Genomic DNA, 20,264 nt, shown 5'->3' on the forward strand with positions numbered 1-20,264 from the left:
AGTGAGAAATTGGAGAGCTATTTGTGAATGAAGGGGCATTTGCCTTTTCTTCATTAAGATTTAGTGGTACAGTATATGTAAAAATGTAGGTTGCGAGCTCTGAAAAGTAGGAACAAATTTGATGATCTCTTGCCCTTACCCCCAAGGGAGCATATTTACAATTAAAACAATATATAACCTCACTAACATGTTTTTTTTTAAAGAAAGTCTTATAGGTGGCCCATAGAGTATCAATATTCTTTAATTATGAACGTTTTATTGATCACATTTTATTGAGGTTATAGATTATTTTATTATGGACTTTTAGAGTTGTTGCATGGTTGTATAGTAAGTCACCATATAAAATCATGTATACACATACTTGAGGAAGAGATTATATCTCAAAACACATTGGATTATGCGGGATTTATCCAGGTAAGAGTACTATATATGGAAGATGGAGATTCTGGAGACTCCAACCCTGCAATACTATGCCAATGCATGTAACTATAGGTACAGTTCATAGTGTTTACCATTATTTTATCATCTTATTTTTATGTGTTTTATCCTATGTTCAGTGTAATTAATCTTAATCTTGAGATAATGCAATATGTGTGTATATTCTTTCATTCATATGCACACATGAGAACTCTCTTTGATGTCAATGTACAATGCAGATGCTTAAAATAGCTGTGTTCTTGCCCTTTTCTATCCTTGTCTAGTACACCCACCATTAGCAGTTTCTTTATTGTGTTCATACTATTCCTGTTTATATACATTGTAAGTTACTGCATACTGCTTGTGGTGCCATAGAAGTAAAGTATAATAATAATGTCCATTCTATGATTATGTTTGTCATATTAGTAACAGTGGAACCATGAGAGTTGAGCATACTCGTGTGTCTTGAGTCTGAGCTCTTTCCCAACCCTATAAAAAGTCTTTGATGATGCTTTACAAGCCAAAAAAGAATTGATTGAGTACATAGGTTGGAATGGTTTATAGAAGATAAAGTATAATATTAATTCTTCCAAGCCAAAAACAAGAGTAATGTTCTAAGCCTTCAAGCCAGAGAACATCCTAATAAACAGGAATACAAATTTAGATTAATTATTTGGAAGGTAAAATTAAATAGATGGTATTCAGTTTATGTGGGAGGGGTATAATGCAAATTAAAGCTATTGTTAAGCCCTTGCACAGTAAAATGTGTCAAATTAATATTGAATAGGGGTGCCAATATGGGGGTGGAGCAGGTACTAATTACTGATGAAGGGGCCCGGTGGGGCTTAGCTCCACCACCTGTCCCCACTCCCTTACCTGTCAATGGCAGCAGTTTATATCTCCCCTGCCCAGCATACACTGCTGTGTGCTGGGCTGTGGTAGAAACAGGAAGACTGATGCCACTGATCAGCAGCATCAGTCTCCTCTTGCTGTGCATGGTATGGGAGCAATCACACTGATTTTGCCCCCCCTGCATTTGACCCTGGTTGATGGGGCCATGACTCTTTACATTAGGACTAACTAATTTTGAAAGTTAATAATACCCCAAGTTTGTAGTTTTTGGGCATTACATTTAGCATGGAGATGCCTGGGTTCATAATTACTGTCAATAATTCCTTAATGATTAAGACTCAATTGTATTCATTGCTTCCCAGAAAGACTACTAATATTTTGGTTCCTCCTTATAGTTATAGCCAGTGATTCCATACATAGAACAAAAACAGTGGGATGTAAGAAGGCTTCAACTATTTGACAGAATAAATGGATACTATAGGGGGCATTTAGCCTACCCTGGCAGGCAGAAGCCAATTTGTACAGTACAAATTGTATAAGCATGGTGGACCCAATATTATATGCTCCAGAGCCTCTTGCGTGATTTGATAGTTGGCTTATCAAATGCTTTTTCCAAGTCATGTTAGTAAAATGGAAGGGGTAGGAAATTCATTGACTTGGTAAATTGCATCTATAGTTATCTTTATAATGATGTGGACTTACCTGATTGGAACAAATCCCTTTGATCCTAGTGGATCAAATCTGTAAGTACAACTGTAATACAGTTAGCCAGAAATCAGCATAGAGGTTGATTTCTATGAGATAATGATAGATGATGATAGCTGAAGCACATGGAAGGGTTCTTTTGGCATGATGGTGATAATTGCCTCTAACAATTGGGTCAAAATTGAGACGTATCATAGAAGTAACTGAAGGTTTATAAAAGAAGTGGAATTAATTGTCTTAAAAAGTTAGAGTAAGCCATCCTGTCCTCATCTTTTCTCATTCAGGAAGTACAGTAAGTAACAATAAGTGATAGATAACAGCTCCTGGGAAATATGGGGATGGTCTAGAGTTCATGCCAACTTTGGCAAAAGTTTTGGGGCAATCTATTGTTTGAAGGAAGAATGGAGATGCCTGGGTATCATAATTACTGTCAATAATTCCTTAATGATTAAGACTAAATTGTATTTATTGCTTCCCATAAAGACTACTATTTTTTTGGTTTCTCCTTATAGTTATAGCCAGTGATTCCATACATAGAACAAAAACAGTGGGATGAAAGAAGGTTTCAATTATTTGACTGAATAAATGGATCCTATAGGGGTCCATTTAGCCTAACCCTGGCAGGCAGAAGTCAATTTGTACAGTACAAAATATAAATATATATTTACTATATGCTCCAGAGCCTCTTGCATAATTTGACAATTGGCTTATCAAATGCTTTTTCCAAGTCATCTGTTAGTAAAATGGAAGGGGTAGGAAACTCCTTGACTTGGTAAATTACATCTATAATTATCTAAATGTGTACCCAGTTTAAGAGTAATTCTGTGTCAAAGTCCCTATGTATTAACCAGCTAGTGATAATGATGCTTTAACTTCCTGTAAACTTTGAAGGGTGACCAGGGGTGTTTACTGTAGAAGTAAAGGTTCAGATCCATAATCCATAATCCATTTTATGTAATCTCCCATGATCAACCTTCCTGTAAAGGCTCAATGTGGTCCAAAATCCTAGTACAAAGACTGTTTGATCCTGGCTGGGGGTATAAAAATTCAAAAGGATAACTATTTGATCAAAAATCTTACTATTAACCAGGATAAACGTAGTCTGACCTAAGAGATGGACAGAGAATTTTACTACATTAGGTGTAAGAGATTAGAGATGAAAATTGTTACCCCTTTGAATTTATATGAGGGGCTTAAGGGAACTGCCTAGAGGTAAATTTTAGGGGTGATATATCTTTTAAAATGAGTATCTATTACATAAACAATATCTGTTTATGTTCTGCAGAACCAGATGGAGGCACTTCTGGAACAGTTTGACATGGTTAGTTCATGAGATGTATTAGGGCTACACAAGCTACTATTTATTATTTATTTATTAACAGTTATTTATATAGCACACACATATTCCGCAGCACTTTACAGAATATTTGGCAATTCACATCAGTCCCTGCCCCAGTGTAGCTTACAATCTATATTCCCCATCCCATTTACACACACATACACACTAGGGTTAACTTTTTTGTTGGGAACCAATTAACCTACCAGTTTGTTTTTGGAGTGTGCAAGGAAATCAGAGTACCTTGAGGAAACCCACGCAAGCACAAGGAGAATATACAAACTCCACACAGGGGGGGGTGTTGGGAATCGAACCCATGACCTCAGTGCTGTGAGGCAGTAATACTAACCATTACACCATCTGAGCTGCCCATTACACCATCTGTGCTACAATGTGCTCTGCATTTTTTGCCACTGATTCTTTCTAGTCAGTGACCTCTGCAGTGGTCATAAGTCAAACACCTTTCTGTCACCATCTCTCCCATGAGTTGGCAGATCTGAACACCCACACCTATGCTTTAATCTGTATCTCCAGCCAGGAGTCTCATTGTCATGAACTTGTGTCCATGGATCTGACAATGATACATAAATAGTTAACATGTAATTTATATTACTGAATTGATGACATTATGATATCACTATAATCACACAAAATAGTGACACACAATCTTTAAATACTTACCGAATATATGACAAAGAGGAAATTAATATTTAACCCCTCAAAAGTGCAGGGAACAGCACAATACTTTCTGGAAATGACATGGACTGGTCCTCAACGGGTGATGCCACCACAGCCTCTTTTGGATACAATTGTACAGCTAAAAAAGCCCATAACTGCAAAGAAAGCACAGGAACTGCTAGGAGTTGTGGGCAGTGGCGGAACTCCCAGAGACAATGGAGTCATTTGCTGCCGGGTGCCAGCCCTGAATGGGGCACCTGGCTCCATTGTCATCCGGGCCTGCCACTGCTGAGGAGGAGCTGCATGGAGAAGGAGCACCGCTGGTCGGCGCTCCACCTCCATAGGCATAACTACGGAGGATGCAAGGGGTGCAGTCGCACCCCCTGCACCCTCCATTTGCCGGGTGCCCAATGAGTTTGTTACCAGCGGGTGCCCACTCCTTCTCTCCCCTTCCCCCCAGCGCCAGAGACAACCGGAGCTCACTACTGAGCTCCGGGTCCCGCAGTGCACTATGGGAGTGATGTCATGACATTACTCCCATAATTCCGAGGAGCGGGTGTCGGGGACGGATGGCAGAAGTATGGGAGCGGGGTTGAAGGTAAGCTTATTTTTATGTATATGTGTGTGTGCATGCACAGGGGTAGCACAATACTGGGGGCACTACAGCGTGCACAATACTGGGGGCATTACAGGGGGCTTAATAATGGGGGCACTACAGGGGGCACAACACTGGGAGCATTACAGGGGGCTTAATACTGGGGACACTAAAGGGGGCTTAATACTGGGGGGCATTACTGGGGGTACTACAGGGGGCTTGATACTGGGGGCATTACAGGGGGCTTACTACTGAGAGCACCACAGGGGGCTTACTAATGGGGGCACTACAGGGGGCATTACATGGGGCTTCTTACTGAGGGCACTACAGGAGGATTAATACTGGGGGAATTACAGGGGGCTTCCTACTGGGGACACAATACTGGGGGCATTACAGAGGGCTTCCTACTGAGGGCACTACAGGGGCTTACTACTGGGGGCACTACATGGGGCTTACTACTGGGGGCACTACAGGGGACTTCTATTGATGGCACTGCATAGGGGGACCACTACTGGGGGCATTGTATAAAATGGACTGCATCAGGGGGGCAGCGGAAGCTGGGGAAGGGGGGGGAATTTTAATTTGGGGGGGCACCAAAATGTATTTTGCCTCTGGGCACCTGGGATTAAGTTACGCCACTGGTTGTGGGATACTAGAGAGCATTAGTATATAATCCTCTGGGACTGATACTAAGGCCTATATGCAATGCAACTCAGTAAAAGACTGAATTTTTCTGGACTACAGAACAAGAAATTTCTTTGAAGGCAATATAACAGGTTATATGGACCCACAATGACCTTGGACCACTACAACCTGATTAACTATTCTACGTAGATGTTACAGTTACAGAACAAGTTACAAACTAAACATAAATAAAGAAGTTGATATCTGTTGGCGCTTTACTGATATGACAATGTAGATAAAAATAGATTAGATGTACTGATAACAATCCTTTGAGAGTGTCTTATCCTCCAATGATTGGATGTCCTCTATTCATAAAAGGGGCCAGACTTTCAATCACTGAAATCTTCTCAATAGTATCACCAATAATTCTGTGTCAGATGGCAAGGATGAGGGTGTGACTCTCAAAAAAAGGAAAAAAAGCAACCCATAGCATAATTTCCTTTTTAATCACAAATGAGCACATGTAACATAAAAACACACACATAAGAAGCTAAAATCCAGAATGGAAGAAAGAATACAATTACCATAAAGGCTTTCAGAACCTGCTTGAAGTTCTGGATAGGCATGTAAGGAAGGAGCAGAGGTGCTGCCTCAAATCTCCCCAAATTCCAATCAGCAACAGGAACCCAGTCACCGCTGCAATGCGTCTAAAAGAGTGAGTCAAAAGTGAGACAACGCATTTGAACCCCTTCCTGGGGTCTTTATAAAGGCAAGATTAGTGAGTGAATGTAGTCCAAGCAATGTCCGTTCTTATATACAGCTCAGCACCAATCACAGGCGGAACATAATCATCCCTGATATAAACAAGTAACAGCTGTCTAAACCTAGTCCCACTCCCATTACTAAACCATCGTATCCTGAGCCTAATAGATGAAGGAGCTGTATTCCAACCAATCATGTAGTCTGCAGCTCCAATCACGTGGTTTGAAACGTCATTCAGCCTGGGAGTCAACATGGCGTGGGGATTCTCCTCCGGCGTCTACACTGTCTAGGCAACCAAAGTATCTACGTAGCTGCCGAATGACATCCGGAAGGGCAGCCCTGGCATCACCGTTGTCATGGTGACGTTCACGAGCATGTGACCTCCGCCAAAACCATAGCAACTTCAATGGAATCATCCGCTTACATGCGGGCGTAGTTAGATGGCATCTACACAACGGGGCTGGTATGATACTTTCTGGAGGAGCAAAACCGGGGATCTAAATGGACCCACTTGAGGATAAATTATCAGAGGATCCATAATAATACATAGGAAGATAAAAGAATAAACAAATAATTAAAATATATACTTTAAAACACATGTCATAAAACCACTAAGTAAAAAGGAAGGATAGGAATTATAAAAATTATAAAAACCATTTAAGCTCGAAGTCAATGTTAAGACTGCCCGGATGCAAGGTATTATATTTGTAAATATATTGCATCTCTCTTTTAGCAAGTTGTCGTGCCACATCCTTCCTCCTCCAATTACCTTTCACCAAAATGAGCCCTGCAAATCTTTTAATGTTAGTGACTGAACAATTATGTATAAGCTTAAAATGATTGGATAAAGCATGGCTCTCCAGACCTTTTTTGATATTTTTTATATGTTTGCCTAATCGAACCTTTAAAGGTCTGGAGGTGCGACCTATATAAATCAAATTACAAGAGCACTCTATCATGCAGATGACACTTTTGGTGTTACAAGTTATAAAGTCATCAATGGGCTTTTTAATCCCATTTATAATAATTTCCTCCATCTTAGTAGCACCACTGGTATTAGGGATTGTCCTGCAGCCCATACAAAGCCCGCATCTGAAAAAACCTTTCGATTTGATATTACTGGTTTGGCCACTGAGGGGAAAAGCACTTCTGACTAATTTGTTACCCAAATTGGGTGCTTTCTTGTAAATAATTTTAGGTCTATTTGGTATCACACTCCCTAAGACCAGATCCTTCTGAAGGATAGGCCAATGCTTATTCAAAATTTTCTCAATGGTTTTATATTGTGCACAATATCCAGTTGTGAACGCCCATTGATAACTATTATCCTGCTTGACCTTTGTTAAGTCCTTTTTAAATAATTCATCTCTTTCTATGGTTTTGATATCATCCAAAGCTGTATTTACTAAATCCTGTCCATATCCACAGGCTACAAATTTTCCCTTAATTTCAGAAGCCTGTTTTTTAAAAAAATCTCATTATCAGTGCAGTTACGTTTAAGTCTCTTCAGTTGTCCACTCAGAATCGACCGCAGCCAGTTCCGATGGTGGCAACTATCGGCTCCAATATAAGTTCTTGAATCCATAGATTTAAAAAAGGTTTTTGTCATGACCTCCATGTCCACATGATAAATAGCAATGTCTAAAAAATTTACTTCTACATCACTAATATTAAAACATAGGCCCTCATTCAGAGCCGTACGCTCTGAGCAGAGCGCACGCTCTGCATGAGGGCCGGGCTCCTTTTTCATGGAGCGTCCTCCTGGACGCTCGTATAGCTGTGGGTCACCACCCACAGGCTATACGAGCGTGCATTTTGATGGCCGCGATGGTCGTGACCATCACGACCATCGAAATTGCGAGCCGGAGCCTGCGGTTGAGGTTTTCAACCGCAAGCTCCGGAGTGATTTTGGCTCTATCAGAGCCAAAATCACTCCCACTGACATCACTAGTGATGTCAGTGGGCCGGCTTCTGACGGGAGGCGTTCCCGTGGGAACGCCCCCGTCAGGGAGGCACGCCCCCGGCACGCCCACCAAAGGGGGCGTGCTGTCAATCAACATTGACAGCACGCCCCCTTTGATCGGACACAACAAGCGAAGGAAAGTCCTTCGCTCGTCGTGTCTGGCGCATGCGCACGACGGAGCTCCCTCCGTCGTGCGCATGCTCAGTGCAGACCATCGACCCACTTGCGAGCGTACAGCCGCTCGCGAGTGGGTCTGAATCAGGCCCATAATTCAATATTTAAAAGATTAGTATTTAAATATGTGCAAAACTTATTAAGAAGGAATTGATCTCCTCTCCAAATAAACAAAATATCATCAATGTACTGCCTCCAGGACACCAGGTTTGCACCAAATTGGTTATTGGTCCATATTACATCGTTTTTCCATTGTTCCATAAAAATGTTGGCATAGCTAAGTGCGAACATGGTGCCCATTGCGGTACCAACCTTTTGGAGATAAAAGTCATCTTTTATATGGTGTAGAGTTCATTTTCTGCAACAACTATTTTAAATAATAGTTGTTGCAGAAAATGAACTCTACACCATATAAAATAAATTCTTGTCGTTTTTTTGTCCAATGTACTGGCAGAAATATATTTTTTTTATGGCTCTGATACCAGCTTGATGTTCTATTATAGTATATAAAGATTTTACATCCGCTGTCACGAACCAAAAATTATCCTCCTATTTAATCTCAGTTAATTTATTTAACACATCCATGGTATCCTTCAAATGTGATTTATTAGAGCACACTAAAGGCTGTAGATGTAAATCTATATACTCCAAAAGGTTCGCTGTCACAGAATCCACTCCTGAGACTATGGGTCTCACCGGAGGGTGGAGTGGATCCTTGTGAACCTTCAGCAGTATATAGAAGACTGGGATTATGGGATCTGGATTAATGAGGAATTTTTGTTCATTCAAATTTAGGACACCTTGTTTCCCAAAATTATCTACAGAACTAGCCAATTTGTTGGAAATGTTAATGGTAGGATCTGATCTCAATTTGTGGTTTGTAGTTCTATCCTCCAATAGTTTCATTACTTCAGACTCATACCAATTTTAGAAGGGATAACAGTAAAGATGGGCTGCAGTACAATCCCTAATACCTGTGGTGCTACTAACTTGTAACACCAAAAGTGTCATCTACATGATAGAATGCTCTTGTAATTTGATTTATATAGGTCGCACCTCCAGACCTTTAAAGGTTTGATTAGGCGAACATATAAGAAATATCAAAAAAGGTCTGGAGAGCCATGCTTTATCCAATCATTTTAAGCTTATACATAATTGTTCAGTCACTAACATTAAAAGATTTGCAGGGCTCATTTTGGTGAAAGGTAATTGGAGGAGGAAGGATGTGGCGCAACAACTTGCTAAAAGAGAGATGCAATGTATTTACGAATATAATACCTTGCATCCGGGCAGTCTTAACATTGACTTCGAGCTTAAATGGTTTTTATAATTTTTATAATTCCTATCCTTCCTTTTTACTTAGTGGTTTTATGACATGTGTTTTAAAGTATATATTTTAATTATTTGTTTATTCTTTTATCTTCCTATGTATTATTATGGATCCTCTGATCATTTATCCTCAAGTGGGTCCGTTTAGTTCCCCGGTTTTGCTCCTCCAGAAAGTATCATACCAGCCCCGTTGTGTAGATGCCGTCTAACTACGCCCGCATGTAAGCGGATGATTCCATTGAAGTTGCTATGGTTTCGCTGGAGGTCACATGCTCGTGAATGTCACCATGAAAATGGTGACTCCAGGGCTGCCCTTCCGGATGTCATTCGGCAGCTACGTAGATACTTTGGTTGCCTAGACAGTAAAGACGCCGGAGGAGAATCCCCACGCCATGTTGACTCCCGGGCTGTATGACGTTTCAGACCACGTGATCAGAGCTGCAGACTACATGATTGGTTGGAATACAGCTCCTTCATCTATTAGGCTCAGGATACGATGGTTTAGTAATGGGGTGGGACTAGGTTTAGACAGCTGTTACTTGTTCAGATCAGGATTGATTATGTTCCGCCTATGATTGGTGCTGAGCGGTATTTAAGAACGGACATTGCTTGGACTACATTCACTCACTAACCTTGCCTTGATAAAGACCCCAGGAAGGGGTTGTAATGCATTGGCTCACTTTTTGACTCACTCTTTTAGACGCATTGCAGCGGTGACTGGGTTCCTGTTGCTGATTGGAATTTGGGGAGATTTGAGGCAGCACCTCTGCTCCTTCCTTACATGCCTATCCAGAACTTCAAGCAGGTTCTGAAAGCCTTTATGGTAGTTGTATTATTTTCTTCCATTCTGGATTTTAGCTTCTTATGTGTGTGTTTTTATGTTACATGTGCTCATTTGTGATTAAAAAGGAAATTATGCTATGGGTTGCTTTTTTTCCTTTTTTTGAGAGTCACACCCTCATCCTTGCCACTGACGCAGAATTATTGGTGATACTATTGAGAAGTTTTCAGTGATTGAAAGTCTGGCCCCTTTTATGAATAAAGGATATACAATCATTGGAGGATAAGACACTCTCAAAGGATTGTTATCAGTACATCTAATCTATTTTTATCTACATTGTCATATCAGTAATGCGCCGACAGATATCAACTTCTTTATTTATGTTTAGTTAGCATCCCTTTTTGAGGTGGTGGGAACAACCTCACTGAGTTGTTTGATCTGTTGGCTGCTGGAGCGCACTGAGTTATTTCACACTATCTTTGTTATAGAGCAAGTTACAGTTTCAGGCCTCACTTGCCAAGCAATCCTTCTTCCAGTCACTCATCACTTCTCAGTCCTCCGATGCCCGCCAACTTTCAACACTCTCCATCGTCCCCCCCCTCCACCCCTCCCATCCTCCCTCACTGCATTTGACTTTGCCTCCTTCTTCTCTTCCAAAATTGAAGCAATTCATCACAATATTTCCTTCAATCTCTTTGCTGCAACCCTACCTCCCCCGCCATCCATACCTCCTGGCCATCCCACCTTGTGCTCTTTCAGCCCCACCACTTGTGATGAAGTCCACTCCCTCATCTTGTTCTCTCCCCCTTCCACCTGCCCCCTTGACTCCCTCCCTTCTCGCCTTCTACGCTCCCTCTCCTCCACTGCCTGCTCCCAACTTGCTCACCTTTTCATCTTATCTCTCTCCACTGGCATCTTTCCCATCCTCATTCAAACATGCTCTTGTCACACCTATTCTTAAAAAACCCAACCTCGACCCATCCTCACCCTCCAATTACTACCTCATTTATCTTCTCCCTTTTGCCTCCAAACTACTTGAGCGGCTTGTCTACAGCCGCATCACCAGCTTTTTCTCTGACAACTCCATCCTTGATTCTCTTCAATCTGGCTTTCACCCACTTCACTCCACTGAAAGTGCCCTGGCCAAAGTCACCAATGATCTGCTTGCAGCCAAATCCTGGGGCCACTTCTCTCTGATCATCCTCCTGGACCTCTCTGCAGCCTTCAACACTGTGGATTATACTCTCCTCCTCCACACCCTTCAGACCTTTGGCATCTCTAACACCATCCATGCCTGGTTCACCTCTTACCTCACCAACCGCTCCTTCTCTGTATCTGCCTCTGGCTTCACCTCCCCCCCTTCCACCCTTCCCATTGGTGTCCCACAGGGTTCTCTCCTGGGCCTGCTGCTCTTCTCCCTGTACACCTATACACTAGGAGAACTCATCAGCTCCTTCGGCCTCCAATACCACCTCTATGCCCATGACACGCAACTATTCCTTTCCTCTCCTGAGCTCTCTCCTTCTGTCCTCTCTCAGGTATTCAGGTGTCTCTCTGCCATCTCTTCCTGGATGTCTGAGCACTCTCTGAAGCTCAACATGGACAAAACCGAACTCATCATCTTTCCCCCTAGTAGAATCTCAACTCCATCCAATCTTGCTATCACTGTTGACAACACCATCATCTCCCCTGTCCCTCAACCTTGCTATTTGGGTGTCACTCTTGACTCCACACTCTCCTTCACCCCCCACCTTCAATGTCTGGCACAATCCTGTCGGTTCCAGCTACGCAACATCGCTCGCATTAGGTCTTTCCTCTCCCAGAATGCAACCAAACTGATTATTCATTCATTAATCATTTCTCGGCTTGACTGCAACCTTCTCCTTACTGGCCTCCCACATTGCCATCTTGCTCCCCTCCAGTCTGTTCTCAATGCTGCATCTAGACGTATCTTCCTCTGCCATCGTTCCACTTCTGCTGCTCCCATCTGCCAAAACCTTCACTGGCTCCCATTCCCCTACAGAATCCTCTTCAAACTCCTCACCTTCATATACAAGGCCCTCTCTAACTCTACTGCTCCCTACATCTTCAACCTCATCTCCTTACACACTCCCTCCCGCTCACTCCGGTCTGCCAATTACCGTTACCTCTCCTGGTTACTTCATTTCATGCTTATGTCCAAGATTTTGCTTGTGCAGCCCCCCTCCACTGGAATAAGCTTCCTCGCTCGATCAGGCTCTCCCCAACCATGCAAAGCTTCAAACGTGCACTGAAAACCCACCTGTTCACCAAAACATACCCTTCCATCACATAACCATGTTACCAGGTCTCTGTCCCTCCCGCCTCAGCCATCTCTACCTTGCTTACTTCCTGCACTCAGGTCCCCCTCTACACTCTCATGCCTCATGTCATCTATCTGTCTCCCCTCTCCCCTAGACTGTAAGCACCTAGAAGCAGGGTCCTCCTCCCCACTGTCTCACAGCCTTCTTCTCTAGCTCTTCTATGACAGCCTTCACCTTCAGAGCTGTACTGTGTATGGAGAATTGTGTTGCTAATTGTTACTTGTGTTCTGTTTATATTTTGATTACTGTATTGTATTGTAATGTTCTATGAACCCTTTACTGTATGTACGATCCTGCGGACCATTTGTGGCACCCTATAAATAAAATGTAATAATAATAATAATAATAACATGGTGGGCCTGATTCTGAGTTGCACACAATGCTGGTGTAATATTACTGCTCATGATTCTAAATCGAACCTCGCATGTCTACTGATTGTGTTCATACAGAGTCACAGTGACTATTTCACATGCATGCCCACAGAAGTTTTGAAAACTATTGGTCTTCTTAGGTGGTAATGTGGAGGTGGCTAAACAAAAGCACGGAGATGGTTCTTCCTATGGGCATGTTAAAGGAGAGCGTTTTACTGAAGTGTTTGCATACTGAAATTCTCCATTGTTCAGTTTTGAGGCCATGCTCAGATGGAATATCTACACCTGTGATAGGACTGGTGCAAGTTTCAATGGTAAGGCGAGTGGTGGTGTTTAAAGACACACCAGGCTGTATTACAGTGATATTACAGCTTGAACGGATGTTGAAAGTGGTCATTTCAGTCCTTGCACATTTATACGCACAGATGTATACCAGGGAAGGACTTTGTAGTAGAATTTGCATAAAGTTGCAGACGGACAACCACCAATAGACATAGCTGCGGCTACTACTGCTTCCTCCTCTGAATCAGACCCATTGTATATATGTATTGGTGGTGGGATTATCTGCTCGAAAACACCAGCCAAAATCTTGCCTAGGGCACCAAATTGGCTAGGGCTGGCTCTGGGTATTTGATTGAAATAGGAGAATTGTCTTCACAAAAAACCAGCAGAGATCAGCATACAGGTGGCTAATATGGTGTCTTTCAAAGCTTCCGATGAAGAATTACTCCCTCTACAAATAGGTGGAGTCCCATTGTTAAAGGGGAAACCTTAATTAACTTTTCAGATGATCTCAATATAGTACTGTATCATGGCTTATTGATGGTTCTTCACACAAAGTATCAGCCCTCCACAGAAGTCATTCTCCATGAGGCAGGAGCTGGAGGGTCAAGTCAATATGCTGAATTTAAAGTTGTTGCCATGGTAAAGGAGGAGACAGCAAGTGGTGTTATTATTTATTCTGACAGTTCGGCACCAGGGGGTTTATTTAGTAAATGGCAAATTTTCAAAGAAGTTGATAATTGGAGTTTTTGCAGGCAGAATTTTAAACAATAATACTATTTATTAGAGATGTGCCAGTTCATTTCCCAGAGAACTGACAACAACCATGTTTAGGGGTTCTGGGTAGAACAGAGTTTGAGTTCAGAATCTCTTTGGGGTACCGTGTCAAACCGAGTTCTGGGTGGGATCTTCCCGTGGTTCAGATCTCAGATTTAAAAACCGAACTCGGGTATTAGATTGCATGTAAACAGGTCAAAATTATATAATTTTAGCTGTGTTTTTTATTAAAAAAAACTACAGAAATAAAGATCCAAAACACATGAGGGTATTTTTACAAAACCAAAACACGAAGATGAATCCAGATCGAAAACCAAAACCAACACACGGGGGTCAATGCACATCTCTACTATTTAGTGAAAAACATGTGCTGCACTTACAGTAATAGTATTGCTATTTTAAATTCTGCAGGAAAAAAAAACATTGATAATTGGTGGCTTTGAAAAGCTGCCTTTTAATAAATAAACCTCCTGTCAGATTGTCTATATTCACTATGTCAGCATTCATAATGTCAACACCATAATGTCAAATAGTATGATGTTGACTTGGTTAAACATCTAACATGTCGACATCTATTAAATGTCCATGTCCATGTTGACAATAGCATTAGGTTTAGGGTCAGCGTTAGGTTTAGGGTTAGGCTTTAGCAAAAAACCTGCTTGTCAACATTATCACCATGTAATCACCATTTCATCAGTGTCTGCATGCTGAATTATGATATATAAATATACCAAAACCATATAAATATCTATGTTTTAATAGTGAAGGTGTTTATTGCTTACAAAACAGGGCAATTACAAAACATAGACATTCAATATATACATAATAATGAGGTGCCAATTATATTCCAAACAAACCCTAACAGATCCTAATGATGTTATACAATAAATATGCAGGGGTTTATTTATGTAGCGTTGGGTTGAACTTATAAAATTCTTGTTACAGACTCTCATAATTTATGTATTAATTAAGTCATGAAGTAAGTAACATGAGGTCTGTCTGTATTTCAAATATTACCTTGAAAAAAATGCTTTGTTTATATTTTGTTAGAGTACATTACACAAATAAATGTATTCAGTTTATAGTGTGAATAATGGTAATTGTTCACTTATATATCCTAGATACTATATACATATATGTTTTTTAAAATAGTAGTAGGTACATGTATAAATGGTATTCATTTGTGTTTAGTGCAAAGTACTCTATATGAAGATACGCCTGGAGTTGTATATGACATTCTGGGTAGAGAAAGTGAAGGCTGGAAGCATAGTGGCCTGGGTACAGCCTAGAAGGAAATTTCCAGGCAACTGGACCCCCCCTAAGTGTGTTCCTGTCTTACTGTCCTTAAAACATGAGAGGTGAACCGAAGGTGAAGGACAAGTAAGTGTAAACTGGGTAAAAAAGGGCCATTTAAATCCATTAGTATGGCCAAAACTCTGACAAGGAAGGATTTTAAAGGGGGAATAACAGGTGTTTGTATATAATATAATTTTACTTAATTTATTTGTTATTTGTAATTATGATTTACATGATAAATGCAGCTTTTGCATTTAGTACTAACACTGACCAGTCATGAATCCATGTTGTGTATATGACACTTCATTGCATTAATGTATTTTGTACAAATAGGGTAATGCGGTTTGTAGTTTACCACTAAATACTGTCAGTCCACATGTCTACACTTTTTCTAAGCTACACATGTTGTTCTTGACATAAATCTGCAGCATATTCTAGTGCTGTAAACCTGAACACATCATATGTGCAAGTATATGTACTTTCTTGTTTAAAATACACTTTGCTAAAAAGCACTATGCTGAAAGTAATGGTTTATGTTTGCTTAAACTCACTACAAATGACATTGAAACTTCAGGCTATTAGTATTTGTAATATACTGTATCTACTGTACTAATATAGAAATGCCACACTAATGGCCTGGCCCATACATTCACTGGTAAAAGTATACATTAACAATAGTTCTGTCCTTGGTTCAAGAGACTCATTAGAAAGCGGATGGATCTCTACAAATGCTTACCTCTAAATAGCCTGTTGTTTTGACAACACATCCACCACATTCCCACAACACACATATATCCTACATGCAAATGCACCATTGTGTACTTAAAACCCAGAATTGCTCCTAATTAATCTATGTTGTGCATGAAGACACAATTTTCAAAAAGTATCAATGTCATCATGCAGATGAAATTGCATGCATTTCTGTCTTAGGCTCTAAGGAAGGAATCTAATTAGCCGAGGAGTTTACCCCACAGCTAATTACCCATGCCAGCCAATACAATGAGTGTGGTTTACTATGCATGTTTAATCACAAAGTTTTACTTTTCTTCACAGCATCAGGAGCTGCGAGGAAAAGTCTGTGAGAAAAAGCACCCTCTTGGGTTTAACACACAGGGAAAACTGATTCCACACTTTACGCAGAAACAAAAAATTAGCACATATTAACCACTTATTTACCAGATGGGGAAAATGCTATTTAATGGAATAGCATTTCCCCGCATTGTGCGATCACTTAGCTGTGGGGCATTTCCAGGGGATAATTGAATTCCCGCATAAATGTGCAGTTACCACAATATATTGTAAATGGATCCTTCAACTTTCACTTGCTCAGACTTGTTCCCAAACAAATAGAAACAAATGAGCAAAATTAGATACATAATTTCACGGAAGAAAAATAAACAGCTTCTTTTGAAAATGGCCTTTCTCTCTTTTTTGTCATTTTAATCTCCATGGCTGAACAAAAACATTTGAAACAGTGAAATCTTACTGGTACAAAACAAACCTGTATGCTGAAATTTGCAGTTGCATTATATAAACAGAAGTGCGGAGACCATTGTCACTTTTGCTGACAGTGACCCACGCTGTCAAAATCAGAAATTAAGCATTACAACTCCATGGAGCCATTTGCATTTGGTAAATCGTTTGTTTTTTATATCGCCTATTGCAGTTTTATACCATGGTCTCTTATGATAAATAACCATTTATTGCTATAAGAAATTGTGAGCAAACTTATGTTGAGTACACACTTGCCGATATATCGTTCATACAGCCGAGGAACAATATAGCATTTATCGCATCTGCTCATGTGTACACTATACATATGTGAGTAAAGTCTTCCACAGGTACAGTATATTGCATTGGCCATGCAGCACTTCAGATGCAATATATCTGAATGATATATCATTCACTTCTGCAGGTGTGTACACTCGACCAAATGCCTGACCCATATGCTGGAACAGGGACCAGTAAAAATTACATCACAACTTATGGCCAGATATATTGAGTGGCCAGTTGAATAGAGGGATTGAAAACTCTGTAAGAGTGAGAGCTGTTGCAGAGAAAGCTTGGGTTGACAGAGCAGTGTGATAAAGAGCTGACTGTGGGGGTACAGTGAGCTAGGTGGGCATACAATACTATAAGACCAAAGACTAGGAAATAATGCACTTTTGAAAGAGAGAGACTGCTGTGAAATAATTTTTATTATGTTATGACTATAGAAACAACTGTCCACCAATATTTTGGTGCTCAAAAAATTGTGTCTGTGTGTGTTTGTGGGGGGTGGAGTTCTATCACTTGATACTGGAGGTCGTGATCTGTCTCTCCCTAGGCAGCTGGCTCCCTTCCTCAGTGGATTGCACTCTGGTGATCTATGCCACCTGGACACCAGCTCCATTGTACTGAGCCGCATCTCCTGCACAGGAACCTCTTCTAGGGACTTGTACTGAGCTGGCCCCTCTGTTCTCTTCAGTGACTGCCCTCGGGTATTCTTGTCACTGAAGGCAGTGCTGCAGCCTTCATAGATGACAGGGAACTATACCGATCACCGCACATAATGGGTCCCTGAACAGCAGGTACACCAGCACTTTTGGAATGGGTCTCCTGAGGTGGCAGCTGCCTTCTTTACTGCAGGTTTTGGACTCCTCTCACTGCTCACAGCAAAAGCTCCTCTTTGGAGCATAGGGCTGAAAATAATTTAGACTTGCCAAGAGCAGTACAGGAGACTGCAATTTAGATCTGCCCAAAGCCCCTTGAAGGCCAATAGTGATGATTCTTAGGCTAGTCTTAGTTTATAACAATCAGACAAACAAACAAACAGACATTCTCATTAAAAAAAAAAATATATATATATATATATATATATCACTTCAATGTATTACAAAGATCAGTCTACACCTACTGTATAATAATGTATATTGATTACTTAGTTATTCCATAAACAATATATCGCAAAACCATAATCACCCATTTTGTCCTTGGCAATGCCCCCAAACTGAAAATATAAAATCGCAACTAATTTCACCTGGTTTATAGATTGTGAAGATGCAGCTGAAATACATACAGCAATCTAATACAGAGCTGCTAGAATTAGTGTATCATCGATCATGCAGTGTCAAGGATCCTCAGCAGAACCTGAATCAGTTAACACTGCAGTAACTTTACATCTTTCACACAACAGAAGTTCTAAATTCCACCTTGATAATTCATGCAGATTATAGCATACTGAGCGCATCAGTTTTATCTAGTTCCTTATACCCTCCCCTTCAGTAATAACTCTGCAGTTTCAGTTTCTAGAAGACCTTGCCAGCCCCATTGCTCTGAGACTGTGGATTAAAATATGCCAATGATGCCCTAAGGCAGGCCGGGCCAACCTGTGGCTCTCCAGCTGTTGTGAAACTACACATCCCAGCATGCCCTGCCACAGTTTTAGCATTCCTTTATAGCAAAAGTGAGGCAGGGCATGCTGGGACTTGTAGTTTCACAACAGCTGGAGAGACACAGGTTGGCCAGGCCTGCCCTAAGGTATTTTTCTGTCCTTAAGGTTAACACCACATGATCCCTCTACTAATCTATCACTCAGCACTCCATAGAAAGCATAAACCAGGTAATACCTTTTTATTAGTCTTATAAGGTTTGGATACACGCACTACACCTAAAATAAGCAAAACACATAGGGGGGAAGATGAATGGTGGTGGAATACACTTTCTCAAAAGTCATTCAATAATTTAATAGTGAATTAGGTTCAGATCCAGTGACAGAGAAGACCATGACATAAAGACAAAACTAAAGTCATGCTTGTCAATCTTTCAGTGATCAAATAGGCTATATGGATGGAAATCTGGAAGATATCACAATTGTCAGGAAATAATTGCTGCAAAATTATTATTATTATTATTATTATTATACACAAACAATTGAATGCAAAAAACTTCAAGGAGAAGCAATTAAATATTTAGACTAATGACAAATAAGAATAGTTGGATTTAAAGACACTTTGCTGAGTTAGGTGGACAGAAGGGATTGAATCACTGACAGTAAGTGGAAGTACTTTGGAGAAAAGTATAGTCGATGGTGAGAATCAACAGGACAGTGGACTCATATAACAGGAGAGATGACAGTGTTGGTGACGGTATGAGAAAAGAGGGAAGGAAAAAGAGAGAAAAAGAGATTAAGATCAAACTTAGGGGCTATTCATCATTAGGGGAAAGAAAGCCCCATAGACTAAGCATCCAACTTGCCATGAGTTGTGGCAGTGGATACTTAATTATTAGAGCTATTCAGCATTGCTCTAGTGCAGAGAGAGAGAGAAATATAAACTTTGAAGAAAACCCTTAGGGTAAGGGTGGGCAATAAGCGGCCCCCCAGCTGTTGTAGAACTACACATCCCAGCATTTCCTGTCACAGTTTTGCTTTTTGGTCATGCTAAAAATGTTGCAAGGCATGTTGGGATGTGTAGTTCAACAACAGCTGGAGGGTCGTTTATTGCCCACCCCTGCCATAGGGGAAGGTTATTGTTATAACAGTGTGTGTGCTGGGGGGGTAAGTTGCTGTAGGACACAAGACAGTCATGCATGCACAATCTCTAATGAAGGTTTATTATTATTCGGTCTAACTAAAGACTGGTGAACATTCCTATAGCAATTGATCATTGCCAACAAGTAAATAGGTTTTCCATAATTAGTTTATTTTATACTTCATATATTGTTATATTGACATCTGTGCTTTTATATATTGTTAATATAGAGCTGGTTTAGGGCTCTTTTCTTTGTCCTCATAGGCTGCAGTCTACAGGCATTATCCATACCCTTCAGGCACTTACTGGAAAATTCACCTCCATCATAAATAGACCCCCTGATCTTTCCATTACCTCTAACCACTGTGGGGTAGCGATATAAACTCAGAAAAGTTTTTAACTTAACTTGAGTGTGGATAGTTCAAAGTCAGAATTATAAAACTTTATAGGCAAGACTCTGGAAACGTCA

Source organism: Taudactylus pleione, unplaced genomic scaffold (genome assembly GCF_031769625.1).
Source record: "Taudactylus pleione unplaced genomic scaffold, aTauple2 ptg000322l, whole genome shotgun sequence".
Taxonomy (NCBI): Eukaryota; Metazoa; Chordata; class Amphibia; order Anura; family Myobatrachidae; genus Taudactylus; species Taudactylus pleione.